Here is a 6825-nt window from a genome sequence, read left to right on the forward strand (position 1 = left end):
ATCACGCCGCAGACATCCAACATGATGTCATACAAAATCACATTATTCGGAGACAAGGCGAACTAGTCCTAATACTAATCTCTTAAAGCTGAGTGCCTATCGAGGTAGCTGTTCGTACCAATTTTATGTCTTAATTATGACTCTGCCTTGGTTCGAATCATCAGCCTCCCGAATTCGAGGCGGACGCTCGAAGCACTAGGTCACCTAAGCGGTCGTTTTGATTGTTAAGACTGGACTAGATATGCAAACATGTCCTCCTTAGTCATAATGTACCAATGTCCATGGTCTCGGTGATTTTGTGTAATAATGTGTGTTCTTAGTTTACATCGATTATATAAAGGATATTTGTTTAAACCTGTGCGTCCTCTCTTGCACTGCTCAATTTCATATTCTTAAGAATTACTAATATAATTACCTCCTTGATACGTTACCATTTGATATTAATTTTCTGCCTCTGAATATTTATTTTCGCTCTAACATCGCGAGAACAAGTATCCTCGTGAAACAGTTACATACCCGAGTTCTCGATATCCACCAATTATAAGAATGTGTGTGTGTGTGTGTGTGTGTGTGTGTGTTTGTGATTTAGTATTTGTAACAATTCTTCACCCATATCGCCACGATATCTGCATTGTCGAAGTTCATACTGATGTCCAGCTCTGGGACATCGTGCCGTAGACATGTTTCATTATGTAGCACCTGAAACTAGGCCGACCAGTCCTAAGATTAACCGCTTAATGCTGAAAGCCACGTCAGGCAGCTGCAAATAACATTTTTATGTCTTTGGTACGAATCAGATGGGGATCGAACCCGAAATCTTCCGATACCGAGGCGGCTCACTAACCACCTTTGCCACCGCAGAGATCGACACATACATACATACATACATACATTTAGCATTTGTCTCTTAATGTATCTGCAACGTACAGTATTTAGTACATATTGTATTTCATATCTGTTTTGCATGAATTATAATTGATGTTAAAGTATACGAACAGTATTGATAGAACATGGATCATTTTAAAAATGATTGATTTGGTACACCTTGCATTTTCACAAAATAAAAATGTTGTGCGTGTGGGTTTTTTTTGGGATTAAAACGAGGACATTCATCAGATGACACACAAACATACCGAGGACGCACCTCCAAGCGAGGACGTCATCGTTTTCAAAATGGAAAAAGATTGCATCTATCAGCTATTTTATCCTAGAATAACGTAAAATCATGATTTGTTGGATGGTCCCCGTTTACACGCTTAGTGCTTGTTCGCGATTTGAGTATCTTTCTTCCAAATCTGGAGATACACAGACCCGAATCCATGTCCTCGATTGCCCGGTGGAAAACTTGTAGGGAGAAATCTTCGATATCAAATTATACTTTGCAGAAACCTTTTATCTCCCCTGAGACCCAAGCATCAAATACCAACTACTTAGACAAACTTTAAGAAGAAATTCTGGTGCATATAACTGTCCCTGATACTTTTTTTATTCAAAATATTTCATTCACGTGAGACAATTGTGTTGGGAAAATCACGATACATTCGTACCATACATGTCCATTACATGCTAATAAATCTACAAGTATGAAAAAGTACATCAAAGAGCCATTTCAAATATGCATGAATTCATTGTAGAGTTGTACCGAAATTACCTAATTATCCCACCCATCTGTAAAGTAAAATCGTTCTGTCTGCGGCGAGGTATTAAATACGAAAATAAAATGAAAATACATCCGTGATATGCAAAATGTATTTTATAATTATTAAATGAGCTGTATCCGCCCCTATTTCATCATTTACCTACTTAGCATTAAAACAGGAGAGAGCAGATGTGAACCAAGTGAAAAATCACGTTAGTTCGAAGTATCACTAAAGGTATTCAGAAGTTAGACACACAGAACTTCAGTAAAAATATAGAAAGATAAACATTAAATAGAGGTCAAACATTTATCATCAAGATGATCAGTCCCAAAATGAATCATTTAATTACAGCAATATGCTTTTCAATACCGCGCTCTTAAGACTTGCAACTTCGTGCGCAAGCAATGATAAACTGTTGAATGCATTCAATGTTCTTTTAAATGTATATTCTTGCTTCAGTTGGTGATTTGATGACTTTGCTTAACATATCATGAATTATGTTTGTATCGATAGTTTTGTTGTAAACGACGTCTTGTTAAAACAACATACAGAATGTAAACACAAGGCGTCCATCTATACTGTTTTCCCAAATTTAAAGAGGTCTTTAACAATAGCCATAACGCTCAGGATGTTCTACTGGAACAACTTGTAATTATATTCATTTATTTAGAACAGCATTATACGGTAATATTCTTACTCCTTTAGTCTTATTTCAGTAACTTTTACACAGAAGGCGACGCGGAAATAAACGTGTTGAAAAGTTCGAATCAGCAATACAAAATACATTTACTAGGTATCTTGAATTAGAAAATGAAACAGCTAAGTGTTTCGGAAGATGATTACTGAGAATGACCGAGAGAAAGAGAGACAGCGAGAGAGAGAGAGAGAGAGAGAGAGAGAGAGAGAGAGCGAGAGAGAGACAGCGAGAGAGAGACAGCGAGAGAGAGGGAGAGAGAGAGAGAGAGAGAGAATGGGAGTGAGAGAGAGAGAACGAGAGAGAGAGAGAAAGAGAGAGAAATTCCTATGTGCATTATGCAAGGAAGATATTACTCTATTTTGTCAAAAAGCGGATAGTCATTGCCGATAAGGCGAGTTTCCTGCCATAAATGCTCAACTCCAGCCAAATGGTATTGTTACAAGCAAGGGGTATTTGCTTCACTGAGCGGCGTCAAAACACTGGCGCGATTCCGCTAGAAGACATAAGTTTACCCAAAATTTCCAAAGATTTCTATACCACGTCAGTTGTAAATTAGAGAGTCCGACGTGTCCATTCTATGCATAAATGTTTCGTTAATCAATGCAAGGCCACAGATCTCACAACTTGCCACAAATCTATCAACTGCACATCTGCATGATTTCTCTTCATCAACTTTCCGTACCGTAAGTAGTTCACGTCGCAGAAACTAAACACATGTTCCTTAGCACAGAGAACTATTTTTACGAAGTCAGCTAGGGCCAGTCAATTTATGGTTTCAAGGCACATTATGCTAGTTCAACTGCGTTACACACACTACCATGGCGACAAGAAGGGTATCTGCCGAGTTCCTTGTTAATTCCTTTGTGTAATTTACCGGTCTCCTGCCGTAAATACTGCCACCAGAGTCACACCACCAATGTTCACATCAAGGTTTTAATGGGGACTATGGTACGACAGGGAAGCTCTCGCTTTTGACTTGAATTTACTAAAAGTCAATCATGGCATCATGGAAACTCATTAACACTCCTCACCGTGACGTTTGCTTCTATGGCTAATTATTTTGGGCCAGTGAATATTTCCATGGCACCGAGTACCAATAATCAAACAAGTAAGCACGCAAATCTAAGAATTCCTTACGACGGGGCACCATAACCAAATGCGCATACTCCAAATTTATTACAGTAAAATCTCAAAAACGGTGGATAAGTCCTACTAATGTCTTATTGCAGGACATACATCCAATCAATACATTCATCATTCAGTCAATAATGACAAGATACATATTGAAAAAATACTGTTATTGCCCTAAATAAAGTTGTATACAAAATCCATATGGAGGTTACAGTTACTTAATATTTGCATGTGATTTTGATTTTATATTAAGGGAGCTTCAGTTATCTTTCAGTGATATATCTACGATGTCTGCAGAGTGGCACTTTATAGTGATGTCGCGCACTGGGTCATCACGCCGCAGACATCCAACATGATGTCATACAAAATCACATTATTCGGAGACAAGGCGAACTAGTCCTAATACTAATCTCTTAAAGCTGAGTGCCTATCGAGGTAGCTGTCCGTACCAATTTTATGTCTTAATTATGACTCTGCCTTGGTTCGAATCATCAGCCTCCCGAATTCGAGGCGGACGCTCGAAGCACTAGGTCACCTAAGCGGTCGTTTTGATTGTTAAGACTGGACTAGATATGCAAACATGTCCTCCTTAGTCATAATGTACCAATGTCCATGGTCTCGGTGATTTTGTGTAATAATGTGTGTTCTTAGTATGCATCGATTATATAAAGGATATTTGTTTAAACCTGTGCGTCCTCTCTTGCACTGCTCAATTTCATATTCTTAAGAATTACTAATATAATTACCTCCTTGATACGTTACCATTTGATATTAATTTTCTGCCTCTGACTATTTATTTTCGCTCTAACATCGCGAGAACAAGTATCCTCGTGAAACAGTTACATACCCGAGTTCTCGATATCCACCAATTATAAGAATGTGTGTGTGTGTATGTGTGTGTGTGTGTGTGTATGTTTGTGATTTAGTATTTGTAACAATTCTTCACCCATATCGCCACGATATCTGCACCGTGGAAGTTCGTACTGATGTCCAGCACTGGGACATCGTGCCGTAGACATGTTTCATTATGTAGCACCTGAAACTAGGCCGACCAGTCCTAAGATTAACCGCTTAATGCTGAAAGCCACGTCAGGCAGCTGCAAATAACATTTTTATGTCTTTGGTACGAATCAGATGGGGATCGAACCCGAAATCTTCCGATACCGAGGCGGCTCACTAACCACCTTTGCCACCGCAGAGATCGACACATACATACATACATACATACATACATACATACATACATTTAGTATTTGTCTCTTAATGTATCTGCAACGTACAGTATTTAGTACATATTGTATTTCATATCTGTTTTGCATGAATTATAATTGATGTTAAAGTATACGAACAGTATTGATAGAACATGGATCATTTTAAAAATGATTGATTTGGTACACCTTGCATTTTCACAAAATAAAAATGTTGTGCGTGTGGTTTTTTTTTGGGGGATTAAAACGAGGACATTCATCAGATGACACACAAACATACCGAGGACGCACCTCCAAGCGAGGACGTCATCGTTTTCAAAATGGAAAAAGATTGCATCTATCAGCTATTTTATCCTAGAATAACGTAAAATCATGATTTGTTGGATGGTCCCCGTTTACACGCTTAGTGCTTGTTCGCGACTTGAGTATCTTTCTTCCAAATCTGGAGATACACAGACCCGAATCCATGTCCTCGATTGCCCGGTGGAAAACTTGTAGGGAGAAATCTTCGATATCAAATTATACTTTGCAGAAACCTTTTATCTCCCCTGAGACCCAAGCATCAAATACCAACTACTTAGACAAACTTTAAGAAGAAATTCTGGTGCATATAACTGTCCCTGATACTTTTTTATTCAAAATATTTCATTCACGTGAGACAATTGTGTTGGGAAAATCACGATACATTCGTACCATACATGTCCATTACATGCTAATAAATCTACAAGTATGAAAAAGTACATCAAAGAGCCATTTCAAATATGCATGAATTCATTGTAGAGTTGTACCGAAATTACCTAATTATCCCACCCATCTGTAAAGTAAAATCGTTCTGCCTGCGGCGAGGTATTAAATACGAAAATAAAATGAAAATACATCCGTGATATGCAAAATGTATTTTATAATTATTAAATGAGCTGTATCCGCCCCTATTTCATCATTTATCTACTTAGTATTAAAACAGGAGAGAGCAGATGTGAACCAAGTGAAAAATCACGTTAGTTCGAAGCATCACTAAAGGTATTCAGAAGTTAGACGCACAGAACTTCAGTAAAAATATAGAAAGATAAACATTAAATAGAGTTCAAACATTTATCATCAAGATGATCAGTCCCAAAATGAACCATTTAATTACAGCAATATGCTTTTCAATACCGCGCTCTTAAGACTTGCAACTTCATGCGCAAGCAATGATAAACTGTTGAATGCATTCAATGTTCTTTTAAATGTATATTCTTGCTTCAGTTGGTGATTTGATGACTTTGCTTTGATATCATGAATTATGTTTGTATCGATAGTTTTGTTGTAAACGACGTATTATTAAAACAACATACACAATGTAAACACAAGGCGTCCATCTATATTGTTTTCCCAAATTTAAAGAGGTTTTTAACAATAGCCATAACGCTCAGGATGTTCTACTGTAAAAACTGGTAATTATATTCATTTATTTAGAACAGCATTATACTATAATATTCTTACTCCTTTAGTCTTTTTTCAGTAACTTTTACACATAAGGCGAGGCGGAAATAAACGTGTTGAAAAGTTCGAATCAGCAATACAAAATACATTTACTAGGTATCTTGAATTAGAAAATGAATCAGCTAAGTGTTTCGGAAGATGATTACTGAGAATGACCGAGAGAGAGAGAGAGAGAGAGAGAGAGACAGCGAGAGAGAGAAAGAGTGAGAGAGAGAACGAGAGAGAGAGAGAGAAATTCCTATGTGCATTATGCAAGGAAGATATTGCTCTATTTTGTCAAAAAGCGGATAGTCATTGCCGATAAGGCGAGTTTCCTGCCATAAATGCTCAACTCCAGCCAAATGGTATTGTTACAAGCAAGGGGTATTTGCTTCACCGAGCGGCGTCAAACACTGACGCGATTCCGCTAGAAGACATAAGTTAACCTAAAATTTCCAAAGATTTCTATACAACGTGAGTTGTAAATTAGAGAGTCCGACATGTCCATTCTATGCATAAATGTTTTGCTAATCAATGCATGGCCACAGATCTCACAACTTCCACAAATCTATCAACTGCACATCTGCATGATTTCTCTTCATCAACTTTCCGTACCGTGAGTAGTTCATGTCATAGAAACTAAACACATGTCCCTTAGCACAGGGAGCTAGTTTTACGAAGTCAGCTA

Source organism: Sinohyriopsis cumingii, chromosome 10 (genome assembly GCF_028554795.1).
Source record: "Sinohyriopsis cumingii isolate HCF-2022 chromosome 10, ASM2855479v2, whole genome shotgun sequence".
In the NCBI taxonomy this organism is placed as follows: domain Eukaryota; kingdom Metazoa; phylum Mollusca; class Bivalvia; order Unionida; family Unionidae; genus Sinohyriopsis; species Sinohyriopsis cumingii.